This window comes from Lytechinus pictus, chromosome 14 (assembly GCF_037042905.1).
Source record: "Lytechinus pictus isolate F3 Inbred chromosome 14, Lp3.0, whole genome shotgun sequence".
Classification (NCBI taxonomy): domain Eukaryota; kingdom Metazoa; phylum Echinodermata; class Echinoidea; order Temnopleuroida; family Toxopneustidae; genus Lytechinus; species Lytechinus pictus.
The window spans coordinates 21,693,231-21,710,493 of record NC_087258.1 but is presented as its reverse complement, the minus strand read 5'-3'; positions in this window follow the sequence as shown (position 1 = coordinate 21,710,493).

Here is a 17,263-nt window from a genome sequence, read left to right as displayed (position 1 = left end):
TGGAGTTTCAGATCAGAATATCAAAAATTTTCTACTCGCGCTTCGCGCTCACATTATTAACGTAAGAATATATCCAATTACCAATTTTTCTTGATTTACAAAACATGAATAGAATGTCCCTATTATAGGTCTGAAATCTCAATTTTGTTTCCACTCGCGCTTTGCGCTCGCATCAATTGTATAGTTATATACCTATCCTGTTAAAGATTAGAAAATTGCTTAAGATGTCCTGTTTTAAAGTTTGAAATCTCATTTTTATTTCCGCTCGCGCTTCGCGCTCTCATCAATTGTATAGTTATATACCTATCCTGTTCATGATTATAAAAGTGCTTAAGATGTCCCGTTTTTAGGTCTGAAATCTCATTTGTATTTCCGCTCGCGCTTCGCGCCCGCATCAATTGTATATTTATATACCTATCCTCTTAATGATTGCAAAAAGTGCTTAGATTGTCCAGTATTTAGGTCGGAATGTCAAATGGTCGTTTTTTGTGTCTGAAATCTCAATTTTGTTTCCGCTCGCGCTTCGCGCTCGCATCAATTGTATAGTTATATACCTATCCTTTTCATGATTGCAAAAAGTGCTTAGATTGTCCATTATTTAGGTCGGAATGTCAACTTTTTCAGCTCGCGCTTCGCGCTCGCATTATTTGATTGTTGATATATGTATCGTCTTAATGGGTAACTGCAAACAGTCCTTTCGATCAGACCAGAGCGTTTATAAAAGATATCTGCTCGCACGTTCGCAGTTATTATTTGCTACATACGCATCTTGTTCAGGACCACAAACACTGCTCAAAACGTTCAATTTTTCAGGACAAAATGCATGAAATTTCCCTCCCCCCTATAAAAATAGCTCGCGCTTCGCGCTCGAGTTATCTAATTATATATCTATGTTCTTTTATAAGAAGAAAGCTAAGAAGTGACTGTCATATATATGTATATATATATGTGTGTGTGGGGGGTGGTGGGTGTGTGTGTGTGTTGCCCTTAGAGGTGTGTGTGTGTGTGTAATTATGGAAAACTCAAGTGCGTCCCTTCCTCCTCCCCCCACCTTTGAGAGATTTCAGCACCCCCACTGAAAAAATCGTTCCCAGGTCCCTGCCCACAGGCAAAATGTGGGCAGGGTCATTGTCGCCATGGTGATTGTATTTATTTGTCAAATTTCTGTGTGAGCTCTATATATCACAATGACGGATGACGCGATAGGTTCGGGGGATACATGTGCTCGGCTGCGCGACCTGCCGAGCATCTCTAGTTATGAAGATGATGTTATGATGATGATAATGGTGATGTTGATGAACATGCAGATGAGGATGGTGATGATGACGACCCGGGAATGATGATGAAGATGGTGATGATGATGATGATGATGAATATAATGAAGATGAGGATAATGGTGGTGTTGGTGATGATAATGATGATGATGATTGTAATGATGGTGATGAGGATGAAGAGGAGGATCGTTATCATGATGATGATCACGTACATCGATCGTCTCATACTCCCAACTTACCACTTCTCTACCAGGAGGTACATTTTTATTTTATTTTTATTAAGTTCTTGAAGGTGCATTAACCACATGACATATAGAGTCACAATTAATGGATGTGAGTTTCATCACCGGTGATGGTGAAAGGCGGGGTGATATATTTTACCATGTGAAATATTTTAATAGGCCTATATGCACATCAGAACAAAAAAGTGACTACATTTTAACGATCTACAGCTTAAATCTGCTGAAGTCAAATCTCTTGGGATAACATAAATCTATTTGACTATATCATTTCTTTTTGACAAAGAATTTCAGTTGGCAGGTATCTTGCGCTAAATTCGTTGATTGATACACGTATGAAATCCTTCAAGGGATGCATGAATGGGCACACATAAAAGCCAAAATCACAATTTCCAAAAGTCACCGTGGTCATTTTGAGGGCGTTTTTCTTATCCAGAATGTTCTCTGACCCTTTCTGGGGGGGGGGTGGAATATGAATATTTAAAGTTCACCATATTTTCCTTCGATGAAACATTTTCTTTGAAAGTGTTGGGTGGGGACAATAATAATAATCTAAAAATAATCATGACGCAAAAGGAACTCCTACAGCGTACCGAGAGCGTAGGGAGAACTGTAATCGGCGTGGCAGAGTATGTACGTGTGATCTCCAGAGACCCATTTTGAACCTGTGTATGTATAGCAGGAGCACCGTCTGAACAGTGAGTAGTGATGACGCAGTATATAAGAACCTCGGTAGGACCTACTAACGACGTAGTATAGATGTGGTGGAACGGAAAGAATGTAGCAACAACTCTGTCCATGTCTACTGCGCGGCCGCCAATCATATTCAGTTGTCGCTACGTCCTACATAAACCAGATAAAGTTCCCGCTGCGTTGTTGAAAGTTTGAAGAAAATATATACACTAAAAAAAAAAAAACCTGATTTTACAGAAAAAAGAAGATTTTGCAGAAAGCAATAACAGAATCATTCTGTAAATTCATAAAACAGGAATTTTTTCAGCAATTTAACGGAACAGGGGCCTGTTGCAGAAAGAGTTGCAATCAATTGCAACTCTACAAATCACGCTCAACTTGATTTTCAACCAATCAACAGAGCGCATTTGGGACTTGCGATTAATTTTTTGACTTGCGTTTAAACGCAACTCTTTCTGCAACGGACCCCAGGTCTATTTAAAAAGGGGGAAATGGTGTTTTATTAAAGGAAATTTGTAGGGTCCATACACCAAATAACCTACCAATTTCCTGTAAGATTACGCAATCTGGTAAGATTACAGGTGTTCTCGAGACTCTGCTGCAAGAACTTCTTTTATTTTAAGGATAAATTTTCTAACAGTGTAGGACGCGGCGCGCCAACTTCATTTGATTTTCTTTTAAAAAAAAAAGGTGTAATTGTCAAGTGCATGCTACGCCCACGTCAGCGCCACGTCTTTGCACAGTTCCCACTATAGGTTTCTGACGCGTGCAGACGCGGTCATGCTGCGTCGAAAGTGTTCCCGCTACGTTCTGCCCTACATCCAGCGCATTGCACGACCTTTTGTACCTTTGTCTATTTGGACGTATAGCTCCAACTGAATGTGCGTGGTGACCGGGAGTAGCAGTATTGTAGTGCCTTGATGCTCGGCCTTGGCCTTAAGGCCTACTTTTTCAAAGCCTTGGCCTTTAACATTCAAGCCTTGGCCTTGAAATTTCAAGGCATTTTCAAATAGGCTGTTTCAAGGCATTTTGTATTATACTTTCATTTGTTTTTATATAAGTAATTATAAATGTATCAATTGTTCTCAAATTACACTAAATGGTCAATACCAGTGTCGTAACAACGGGGGGGGGGGGGCATGGGGGGGGGGGCACGTGCCCCCCCAATCGGCTGGCAAAAAAAAACGGGGGAAAAGAGGGAGAAAGTGAGAGAAACGTAGTTGGAAGGAAGAAATTATTGTTAATTATGTTATATTATATTATAATTATGTTATGTTATATTACATAGAAATGAAAAAAATATCATAACTTTATGAAACATAATTTGCTCAGGGCCTATGTCTTCATTGTTCCTGATGCTCGCATTGTCTGTTTAACGAGATATGTAATCCTGTTGTACTAAAACCTCCCGTTTTCAAGTCAATATACACCAAATATATTTCCTCGCACTTCGAATTATTATTGTTTTATGTAGTGACATATCATTTTAAGGTCTTAATATAAAACATTTCCCGTCCGTGCTTACGTTTTAGTGGATTAGTGAGATATGTCTGCTCTTCATGAATTCCTAAAATCAGTCCTTAAAATGTCACTTTTTCTGATCTGAATATCAACAATTTCAGCTTGCGCTCGCATCATTTGGTTAGTGAAATACGCATGGTCTACGTGAATTCCTACAAACAAGCCTTAGAATGCCCCTCTTCAGGTGTGAATTTTCAGCTCGTGCTTCGCGCTCGCAATATTTGACTAGTGAGATGCGTATGATAATCATGACGACAATGACTACAAAAAGTATGTCTTTAGGTGTAATTCTAACAAAATCAGCATGCGCTTGGCACTCGCATTAGATGACTATGGTGAGATATGTGTACTCTTAATGGATTCTTTTAAAAAATAGACCTTAAGATATCCATGTTTGGGGTCAATATATATAAAAATTTCAGCTCGCGCTTCGCGCTCGCTTCATTTGTTTAGTGAAATACGTATGGTCTTCGTGAATTCCTACAAACAAGCCTCAAAATGTCCCTCTTCAGGTCTGAATTTCCTAAATTTTCAGCTCGCGCTTCGCGCTCGCAATATTTGATTAGTGAGATGCGCATGTTAGTCATGATTACATTGACTACACTACAAGTGCTTTATGTGTTTAGATGCATACAATTTTAACAAAATCAGCAAGCGCTTGGCACTCGCATTAGATTACTATGGTGAGATATATATACTCTAAACAGATTCCTAAAATATATTCCTTAAAATGTCCGTTTTAGGTCAATATATACAAAAATTTCAGCTCGCGCTTCGCGCTCGCATTGTTTGTTTAGCGAGACAGGTACAAATCATGATTACAAAAAATTTGCTTATAATGTCCCTTTTTAGGTCTAAATATCAAAAAATTTTAGCTCGCGCTTCGCGCTCGCATTATGTGACCAGTGACATACATATCCGTTTAATGACACTGTCCTTAAAATGTCTCTATTAGGTCAGCATACATAGCAACTGAGCGCGCTTGCGCTTCGCGCGCTCACTAGGTGACTCAAAATTTTTGCTGGTGCCCCCCCCCCCAATGCCGTGACCCACGGTACGCCACTGGTCAATACTACCAGTCAGCAGTAGCAGCAGCAGAAGTAAGTGTGCTAGCAGTGCCATCAATATTTACTATCACCATTATTAAGAATTATCATCACATATGTTACAAAAAACAACAACGACAAAACATCCAGCAGTGATGAAAAATAACATTATTTATGGGTAATATGCTGTAATCATGACTAATGATTCACTGAACATCTCATGCGAGTTTCAGGTCACGTGACCAAAGTCAAAGATCATTTATAAGGTTATTGAACATTGGCCATTTTGGAGGTAATTATTAGATTGCTTTTATAACCTTCAAAGTTTATAGATATAGTTTATAAAATGTGGATATAGGGATAACAGTATCACTGATAAGTCTTAGGTCGCATAATCAAGGTCAAATGTCATTTATTGTCAATGAACGTATAGTATTATGATTATATGAATTTTTTTTGTGAATAAGTATTTTATACTAGTCTTCAAAGTCAGCACTGCTGCTACATTGAATCGCGTGATACAGGTGAGACTGCCAGAGGCGCTCTACTTGTTACATATAAGTGCCCTTTTTGGCTTTGACCCCCCCCCCCCCCCCCCCAAAAAAAAAAAAAAAAAAAACCTTCTGCCGTCCCTGTCCCAGGGGGTGGAAAAAGACATACGTTGAGAATGGGCATGCCAGGATCAGATGACCGCGGTAATAATAATTATTGCAATGTAAATCGCCTAAAAAAATTATCTATGAAATGTACAAAGGAACTATATTATCATTTTGATGTTATGTCTAAATTTATCATGAAATTATTTTTTGTTTTACATGTACAAGGGTCAAAATTTTTGCTCATTCACTTCGCTCGCTCACACCTTTTATAAATTTTGCCCTGTGTGCCATGTTTGCCGCCTAAGCATTGTTGGCTCATTGTTTCATATATCGAAACTTTGAAATGCCTTGACCTTGGCCTTGTAAGTTTGAGCCTTGACTACAACACTGACACTAGTAAAAAAAAGTCTAACTACAAAATTAAGGTCGTTTTGGTTCCAAAAAAATATGACAAGCACAAAACACACACATTCACCCACACCCTCACACACAAAGGGTTGTCAATACAAAATGTTGGTCTCAGAAATTTCTCAAATTTTACACACCTACCAGAATTCCATGGGGTGCTCCCTGTACCGTAGACCTATACATCACGATGACATCATCATGCGGCCAATTTAAAATTCATACATTTTGTAATTTTGTCCAATATGGTTCAACCTATCACCAATATCTGCTTGAATGTTTTTTCTCCTTTTCCTCGAACAATTATTAATTTTAGTTTTGGATCCCCCCCTGTATCATAATATGTGACTTATAGTTTCTAAATCTACTAACCCTGTCGCCTGTTGACACAGTTCTCACAAGGGAAGCCGGTTAATTAACTAAATAATGTACCATATCCAAACAAATCATCACGTCAAGTTCAAGTTCCTTATTTGAATAATTTTGTATTTTTGCCAAATATTGTTCAATTTATAACCAATATCTACTTGAATGTTTTTTCCCCCTTTTCCTCGAACAATTATTAATTTTGGTTTCGGATTTCCCCCTGTATCATTTTTATGTGACTATAGTACTTTCTAACTTTACTAACCCTGTCGGCTATATTGACACAGTTCTCACAAAGGAAGCCGGTTAATTAAATAATTAAATGTACCGTATCCAAACAAATCATTATGTCAAGATCAAGTTCCTTATTTGTGTAATTTATTTGCACAAACATTCATTATCCTCTCGGGAAAAATTCCCCCAAAAAGATTGCTCAATGGGCACAAAAACCAGAGGACATCCCCTCAGAGGCGTCAATCCTGGGGGGGGGGGGGGGGCAGGGGGGCGATCGCCCAACCAATGAAAATATCTGGGGGCAAATATATCGTTTCCCCCCCCCCCCCATAATTCCGCCGATGTGTAAAAATAAAACAAGATTGTAATGTTACACAGAAATCAGCAAGCGAGGTTGAGATACCAACTCGTTCTTTATTTAAAATTGTGCTCAAAATGTCCGCTTTTTAGATTGGAATATACAAATTTTCAGCTCGCGCTTCGCGCTCGCATCATTTATGTAGCAAAAACCCATACTTTTTATGATTAAATAGGTAAATAGAAGTCCCGTTTTCAGTTCTAAACCTCAACAGAACTCCCGCTTCGATTTGCAATAATCTTTTGTTGGATATATATCTTGTTCTTTATCAAAAACTTCCATTAAACTGTCTTTTTTCATATCGAAATATCAAAATTTTCAGCTCGCGCTTCGCGCTCACATCTTTTGTTCTTTTAGATACCCATCTTAATCATTGGTACCAAAAATGCTTAGAATATCAGGCTTTCAGGTCAGAATATAAAGAAATTTCAGCTCGCTCTCGGAACTCGCATTATCTGTGTAGTGAGATACATGTATCTATCCTCGTCATGAGTTACTACAAACAGTCCTAAACAGGTACCTTTTTCCTGTTTTCATGTCAGTAAATTAAAAAATTTCAGCTCGCGCTTCGCGCTCGCATTAACTTTTGGTGAGATATGTGTCATTTTCTCATGAGTCATATAAATAAATATATATATACCTATGTGTGTGTGTGTGGGTGAGTTTGTTCGTTTTGTGTGATCGAGCGCCTTTGGAATGTTGATTCATGATTTTGCCCCCCCCCCCCCAATCTGAAAAATAGATCGACGCCCCTGCATCCCCTGCATAACTACGATGACAAAAAAAGAACATACAACTGTCGGTAGCTAGGATTTGACGTTATGATCAGTTGTGATGGATAAATCTATATCTATCACAAGTGGCGATTAGTAACGTCATGTTTCGGATTTTATTACCATTTATTACGTCCACTAGTGGATGTGCAAAACTAAAAGTCCAAATTGTCGATGAAAATTCCCATCGCCCCCCCCACACACACACACACATGACCTGCTCTACCAAGGCAGGTTCAAGAACCTCAAAAATAAAAAAGGCGTAATCTATGGTATATAGGTATTCAAATTTGCAAAACGCCACGAGAAAAGACACCCTTCGTGGCACGAACATCATGTCACTCTGATACCCTAACCGGGGATTCGGGGAAATCTATTATCCTTATTATATTAGGGGCAATATTGAATTGGACTGATGTGACATCCGACTCTACCGACTGTTCTCATCTTAAATGTGTTCCTTTACAATACAAAACCCAACAGAGAATCAATAAAGCTATAACACTTGACCATTCATGAAAAACAAAATCACTTCACCATTCATAAATGACTTTCCTATCCTGAACAAATTGTTTTGGCCTGTATCCTCACATTTTTTGTTAGATTTGGAGATGATACATGGTCAACATGGATGGATGAACATCGGTCTGGAAATTCAAGTATGATTGCATTGCTCGACCTCGTACGTGCAAACAAGCTTCACTGATGCACATAACCCACAGACAAATAATAAACGTAATAGCAAAATATCAACACGTATTTTTTTTTTCAATTACAGGCCAAGAATATATAATCGATTTAAACATGTTGAATGCATTATGGAGATTTTAGTCTTTTTATATTCCACATTCTTGGCCTGAGATATATTGCAATTGAATCGACTTAAAATGAATCCGGGTTCAAAGATTTGCAACATGTAAAGCTCAAAAAGTGTGGTATCTAACAGCACTAGGCATTGAATGAGAGCGTGAAGCGCTAGTTGATATTTTTTTTTTTTAGATAAAAAAAATATCAGGCTTAGATCAAGAGTGCCTGAAAAATTACCACCCAATATCAAACTTGTCCTTTTTAGTCGAACTGCTGGATTTTTCCCCTCACAGTTAACATGATCATATTTACAAGATAAGAGTTATTTGACCCATGTCCATCCGCATACAAGCCCGGTCATGGTATAAAAACAATATAGTTAACTTAACAGATAGTATCTTTCGAGAAATGGACAGTGTTAACATTACGGCTCTTATTATGCTTGATATATGAGTTCAGCATTTGACACAGTAGATCACACTATCCTAATTGAAAGGCTGAACTCATCAGATATCAAAGGGACTGCCCCTGCTTGGTTCATATCCTATCTATCAGAACGATCTCAATATGCTAGAATCGGTAGTTCTATCTTAGGTTTAACTACTCTGAAGTTTGGTGTACCCCAGGGCTCCGTAGGAGGTCCACTGCCCTATTCCCTCTTTATGCAACCAATCAGCAAGATATTTCATAAACATGGCATAAGATACCATTGTTATGCTGGTGACATACAACTCTATTGTCTTTTCAACCTTCAATGTCGTCACTGACCTCGGCTATCACAAAACTTGAAAAATATCTACAAGACCTTAAGACATGGCGTGTATCTACTTGCCTGAAACTGAATGATGATAAATCAGAATTCTTAATACTTGGATCAAAGCTTCATGTCACGTCCACATTGGTAACACTTGTATCACTCCGTCTAAAACAGCCCGTAATCTTGGAGTTATATTTAATCTCGAAATGTCTTTTCGCAATCATATCACTCAAGTCCAACCGAATGTCAGATATCAATTACGTAATTTGAGTCTCATCAGAAAGTCACTGTCTAAACCTGCAGCTGGGATATATGTATGATTTGATTCCCCCCGTTTAGATTTCTCAAACTCATTGTTCTGTAACCTCCCACAAAAAAGTTGGACAAAACTTCAACGTCTTCAAAACTCTGCTGCCCGTCTCCTAACCAACACTAAAAATATATGATTCCATCTCGCCAATCCTCCAGTCCTTACATGGCTGCCTGTTGAAAAAGATCACCGTCCAAACTGTTTTACTAATTCATTCGGTTTATTGTCTCTTCCCCAGATATCTCCGCAGCTCTGTCTCAAAATACTAGCCTTCACGTATAACGTATAGTCTCCGCTCATCAGATGCTTTATTGCTCCAGACACCCAGAACAAAACACAAAGGGGGGGGGGAGCGGGGGCATGCATTGTTTTCTCCGTTATTAGACCAAAGCTATGGAATCAACTGCCTATCCAATTACGCCAAATTCCACCAACATAAATATTCAAGCCCCAACTGAAAACTTATTTGTTCTCCCATTAACAGTTTAATAGTGTGTTTTATTCAGGAAAATTCAAAATTCTGTTCTTGTTCATTTTCTATTATTGTTTGTGTGTGTGTTTATTTTTCTTGAAGGGTCATGGGCACCGAAAGGTGGACCTGTGCGCTATTTAAGTAGCCACCATTATTATTATTATTATTATTATTATCATTATTTGGATATTGACATGAAAACGAGGCATTACACGTGTTATGCAGTCCTGGTAATTATGCGAGCATGATGTGTCAATGTCACTGGCATTTTATTAGTTCGAATTGATTGTTCAAAGTATGATATCCTGCGATTTATTTGTTTATATATAGGTATATAAGTCTAGTTTAATGAGAGTTATTAAAATCCAAATACAAGTAAAAAGAAAAACTTGTTTGAATTAATAGTATTAATATCGCTTTAGTTATTTAAGTTCGGGGGTTTTTCGACACCATATTGCAACAGACTCTCGGGTTATTGTAAAAAAATAAAATAAATAAAAAACACGTCACAGTGGGTGGATGGCAATCGTTTGCATGAGTGATTGCATTGTTGCATAATTGCATATTTTGCAAAGAGACTGATTTCTGATGCACATGACCTATTTCCCAAAAAAAATCAAATATAAACTAGGAATATTGAGCCATGCGTCCACATTGGAGCTTGGCTTCTGATTGTTTGATGTTAGCTCATCTTGGCCTGCACGTAGTATAGGTTTTCATCTGCTGAACCTCTATCTTCCCTGTAACCAAAATATTGCAGTTAATTGAACGACTCAAAATGGGCCAAGTTTCAAAGTGGTGCTTCGTGTTGATGGTCGTGTCCATGGTCAGCAGTTTGGCAGGGAAAGGGTCGGGCACAGCCCTGCCTCTTCCAGGCCAAACATGTTCATCGCAAAACGTTGAGTTGACAAAACAACAGGTTCTACAAATCAAGAGTGCGCGGGAATCGGGGACGATTAAAGAAATGGCCCGAATGAGTAGAGCCGAACTGTATAAACTCACTGAGCCGATAGTCACAGACTTTACCGAAGATCAAAAGGAAGCTGTGAATAGCATGTATGGTGAGATAGTTGAGGAGAAGAGCTTGCAAATAAGCTTACTTCCTGCACCTTCAGTAACAAAAGGGAGTACTCTCTTGGTCTGCCCAGTTTATAATATTGAAAATGTTCTTGTATTTGCGGTGACTGCTGACAACGAAATCATTCAAATCTTCCCGGTAGGTTCAATTCATTCCTTTTTCAAATATATTTATAGATATATTCAACGCGTATAAAAAAAAAGTTTACACTTTGAAAAAGCCCTGGAAATAAAAAAAATATACGACATGTGGATATTTTTTCACATATATTTTTTGTCTTGGGTCTCATCTATCCAATGAAAGTAAAAGTTTTGACAGAATGTTACATTTGATTGAGCACTATCCATTTTTGTAAAGCTCGCAGAAATCTGTTTGCTCGGGAAATAATGCTCGTTTTCATGCCGAGTCAAGGTGAAAAGGCGAAATAAAACTTACCTTGCGAAACATTTCTCATACATTTCCCTTGCACTTTTAGTCAATTGAAATAAAACGGATACATTCAAGCATTTTGTAGCAATTTTGCCACCCAAATGAAAATTTAACACATATAGTAAGCACAACCTTTACCCTTTTTGTGCCAGCTGGATCTGAGGACATTTATATCAGACATCTCCAGCATTTTCACTAAGTTTTTATCATTTAAAGTAGGTTTGCACTTCATTTTTCATTTAATACATGCTTGTCCACACTTTTCCAAAGCTTGACAATGATTGACAAAATGAAAATGAAGCCTAGCTAGCTAAGCAATTTCATGTAAATCACAGCTCAGTGTAAAGCAAATATCGTCACGATGGCCTCGGTGTGTGGGGGAGTGGGGTGGGGCGCAATGGCACTCGTCTAAGTGTTTTAGACCAGGAAGCAAGTTAAAAAATGTAAAAGATATCTTCAAATCAATTTTACTAGCTAAATTCCATGTGTTCTTCATGATTAAGGTCTACTTTTATTCGTATATTAATCATTTCCAAGTTCTGCGCAAATCATTTTCACTAACTTTTCAAAAGTAAGTGGTGCCCACTCAAGCGGAAATATTTTTCGACAGTTATATGTCATTTGCTTAAATGGATCTGTATATACAAATGTTAAAATGTGGAAAAAAATCTTCAGGAAATTACAAATGTATAAGTTTACAAGATTTTTTTGAAGTGTAAACTTTTTTTGATACGCACTGTATAATTATATTTGACAATGTTTTATTTTTACCACTTTAGTTTCAGATTAGGCCAGGGTTACATTAAAGTCAAATTATTCCGGCGAATAGATTCTGCCCGAATCGGATGGATTCTGTGGATTGGGAACCGATATTCGTATATGACTTTGGGTGCTCCCCGAAAAAAAGTACACGTATTCGGGAGGATTCTTGGGAGTATTCTGTTCTCCCTCCCCGAGAGCGAGAAAATTCGGGAGGGATTCGGCTCGTTTTGAAATATTCAATCCAAAATACTCCAGAATGTGACAACGAAAATTTTTATTCCAGCCACTTTCGGAATTATTCGAATGGAATTCGGTTGGATTCTTGGATTATTTGAGTTATTCTGGGTGGTCATAGTCAGGGGCCTTAGGCCCATAATTTCAAGTTTTGGGGACAGGGTTTACAAAAGCACCAAACTTTCCCTATGTCACTATTTGGTCAATAGTTTCATTTTTTCCCACAAAACATGGTGTTGAAAATAGCATCTTCATGCAAAAATATGCTAATTTATGTAAATTAGCAGTAATTTATGCATGAAGCCATATGCCAATAAGAATTAATTAATAAAAGTTAATAAAACAGATACCAAACTTTAGGAAAGTCTCTATCGGGTCAATAGCTTTAAATTTCCTTATCAAATATGATATTGAAAATTGTGTCTTTAGGAAAAAATATGTTAATTTATGTAAATTAGCAGTTAATTTATGCATGAATAGTAAAAATTAGTTAAAAGGAATAAAAAGAAACCAAACTTAAAGAAAATCTCTATCAGATCGATAGTTTTAATTTTTCTTATCAATCATGCTATTGAAAATCCTGTCCTCATGCAAAATATGCTAATTTATGTAAATGAGCAATTATTTTATATGTATAAATTAGTCCCATTCCAATTGGTATTGACAGTGGAAAAGGGGCCAAACTTTTGAAGTACCTCTATCAGCTCAAAGCTTCAATTTTACCAGCAAAACATGCTATTGAAAATCCTGATTCCATGCAAAAGTGTGTTATATTATGTAAATTAACAATAGTTTATGTATGAAGCTGTATTCCAACGACTATATAAGCAAATATTACAGTGAAAAGAGGCCGAAATTTAGAAGAAAGCCTGCATCTTTCCCACAAAATATGTATGCTATTGATAACAAATTCATTTACAAACATATGCTATTTTGCTAATTGTGATATGCTAATTTCTGCTTATGGAAATAATTCTGCATAAATAATAAGTGCTGCTTATTGAAGCAAATTCATCTTACGGGAAACAGAACCCTCTTTGAACGGGTGTCCATTTTAAATCCTGTCCCCCATTCTCACTCCCTACACACTGGCGTAAATCCGATCGGAGCAGGGGGATGAGCAGTATATTGACAGGAAAATTCAAAACTTTGGAGACACCCCACACCAAAGACTATGTATACGGAGGTACTATCTGTCAGTTAAAGTCTGATTTTCCCTATAGCTATAACGTAAATATGGATCACAGTTAAGCAAATTTTCAGTCGTTGGGAAACAAAATGGTTTCCAAAAATCTCTTTCAAGTTGTGTAACAATTACATCATGGACAATGTATTCGTATTCATATTCTATAAATCTGTACATTATTACTATCTCCTTTCGGTTAGAGACCTATCCTATATTGTAATTAATTTTGTTGGGATGTAAAGTAATGATTTTCAGTAAATATCAAAATCTGCAGCTTCACCGTGAGGAGGGATTGTAGACCAAGATATAATTCAAGCAGCAAGCAACGTTTCTGATCGAGACTATACTTCAACCAGGGTTACACGAGAACCGAATTCTCCCTCATAAATTTGGACTGATTCTCCCGAATATGGCCTGATTCGGATGAATTCGGTGAATGCGCAACCTATTCGTCTCTGATTCGCTCACTGAATTAGAGACAATTAGGTCTAGAATACGTCCCGTATCAGAGCAGAATCCCCAAAAATTTACCCAAATCAATATTGACTGTCCCGAATAAACCCGTATGCCAACCCGAACAGTGGCAACAATCGAGCCAAAGGTGGCCAGAATCGAGCCGAATTTAACCCGAATCCTTTTATTATCGCCAAATGACGACCTGAATAACGACACGAATCGGAACGATTATGACCGAATTCGCCAAGTACGCCACCGAATTTCCCGAAAAATACGCCAGATTCTTTCAAAATGGGCTATAATTGACCGATTCGGCAGCTATTCGGATGCCATTTTTATATTTTCTGGCCAATTCGTCTCACTCATCTACATTCTTCTCTGTATTCGAGTAATGATTCGTACGATATGGGGAGGCGGATCCTTTATTCTACGACTGATGCGAATAGGCCTTAATCTCAAGTTCCCAGAATACCCCAAATGCCTCCCAAAATCCAACCGAATTCCATCGGAATACATCCCAAATGTGGCTCGAATGAAATTTGTTGTGGTCATATTCGGGAGTATTCTGGAGGGTATTCGGCTGGTTTTGAACATTTCAAAATGAGCTGAATTCCTCAGCGAATGTTCCCGAATTTTCTCGCATTAACGAAGGCAAAACAGAATATCCCTGAAACCACCCGAATACGTGTATATGGATGGATTCGAAGCTGATTCGGTTCTGTTCTAACCCTAGCTTTAAGCAAGGGTTACACCAAAACCAAATTCTCCCGAACAAATTCGGACCAATTCTGCCCAAAATGGCCTGGATTCGGTACTTATTCGTCTCCGATTCGGGGAGCTCCCGGAATCATATCGGAAGGATCCAGGACTATTTTGTTCTCCCTCCCCATATACGAGAACATTCGGGAACATTCGTGGACATGGTGGAGGGATTCTGCTTGTCTTGAAATGTTTAAAACCAGCCGAATATCCTCCAAAATACTCCCGAATGTGGCCACGACAAATTTTATTCGAGCCACATTCGGAATGTATTCGGATGGAATTCGGTTGAATTTGGGGAGGCATCTGGACAATTATTTTGGGAAGTCAATAATGCTCTGATTCGGGACCTATTCCAGATCGATTCGACTCTGATTCGGTCTAAAATTGATTGGGAGAATTTGATTTAGGTGTGCCCTAGGTTTAGTGATAGAGATAAATTTATAAGCCCATAAAGAAAAATCACTGAAATTATTCAGGTCACCGTCAACAAAGGGACGACAGAAAAAGAAGAAGGATCAGGTCTCTCTGCTCAAATCTGATGTGTCCCTGTTCTAAAAAATGTACATAGTTGTCAGAGGGGCAGATATGGACAGCTTTTTCTGACATGGGGAAAACTCTACTTGGGAAAGAAATCTGACCTCTTGAATAGCTTTGAAAAAAAGGATAAAATACTGGTTTATCTTTTCCATGTGATTTGGGTTTTTTTAATTGTGAAAGGGGTAATGCACAGGATTTGTAATTTGCATAAATTTGTATTTTAAACATGATACCCTCCTCTGGTCGCATGGAAAGTCACCATAATGAATGAATTGTGTAACAGCGTCTCATATGCATAGTGTTGTGCTCGTCCCTCGGTTTAAGACCTCGAAATATGATAGTTGATTGAAAATTGATTCTTATTTGGGAACTGTAAAGAAATCAATTTAGATTTGATGCCCCATCAAAATAAATCCCAAATACCCCCCCCCCCCCGCAAAAAAAAAAAGAAATAGGCTACTAGAAAATTTTAGGTCTGTACTATACATAAACAGTAATTTACAGGGAATAGTGTGATTTTGCATAGTTTTACATAAATTATCACTATGAAATAGGATTCTAGTCATTATCGAGGCATCCTATCAAAAATTAATGCTTTTTGGTACCAGTGACACATGTGGAAAAATAATTGTGATTTTGACAATTCTATATGTCAAGATATGATAAAATATGTGTTTTGACATATAAACTGCATAAAATTTGCAGAAATTAACCTTAAGAATTGATTCATACTCACCAATTTTAAAAAATCGACCTGCAGTTGAATATTTAGCAAAAGAAGACCCAAATACACAAAAATTGGGCATTTGAAATTATTTTTAGTGAGATATGGTGAATTATGAGTTTTTTGCATAAAATTTGCATAAATTAGCATTTAAAAAAAGGGTGCCCTTCACCGATTTCGGGGCACCCTATCTAGAATTAATGCTTTGGATACCAGGGACCCACATGCAAAAAATTGCGCTTTTGTAAATTCTGTCCTCAAAATTTTGCTCAGGCCCCTGACTATCAATTCCTGGCGATTCTACTCTGATTTGGAACCTATTCCGGACCTATTCGTCTCTGATTCGGGAAGCTGATTCTGTTCAGGGGGCCGTTTCATAAAGCTGTTCGTAAGTTAAGAGCAACTTTAAGAACGACTGGTGATCCTTTCTTACGCGCTAAACCATCGCTAATTCAATATACCATTTACTGCAAGAAGGGATCATCAGTCGTTCTTAAAGTCACTCTTAACTTACGAACAGCTTTATGAAACACCCACTTGGTGTAACCCTAGCTTTACGTACATAAAGCCAGCTAGGCTCACACAAAAATCGAATTCTCCCTAATAAATTTGGACTGATTCTGCCCAAATATAGCCTGATTCGGATGGATTTGGTGGATTCGGAACCTATTCGTCTCTGATTCGGGAGCTCCCTGAATCAATTCGGGAAGATTCGGGGGTTCTCCCTCCCAGAATGCGAGAAAATTCGGGAGGGATTCAGGAACATTCGTGGAGGGATTCGGCTCGTTTTGAAATATTCAATCCAAAATACTCCAGAATGTGACAACGAAAATTTTTATTCCAGCCACTTTCGGAATGATTCGAATGGAATTCGGTTGGATTCTTGGATTATTTGAGTTATTCTGGGTGGTCATAGTCAGGGGCCTTAGGCCCATAATTTCAAGTTTTGGGGACAGGGTTTACAAAAGCACCAAACTTTCCCTATGTCACTATTTGGTCAATAGTTTCATTTTTTCCCACAAAACATGGTGTTGAAAATAGCATCTTCATGCAAAAATATGCTAATTTATGTAAATTAGCAGTAATTTATGCATGAAGCCATATGCCAATAAGAATTAATTAATAAAAGTTAATAAAACAGATACCAAACTTTAGGAAAGTCTCTATCGGGTCAATAGCTTTAAATTTCCTTATCAAATATGATATTGAAAATTGTGTCTTTAGGAAAAAATATGTTAATT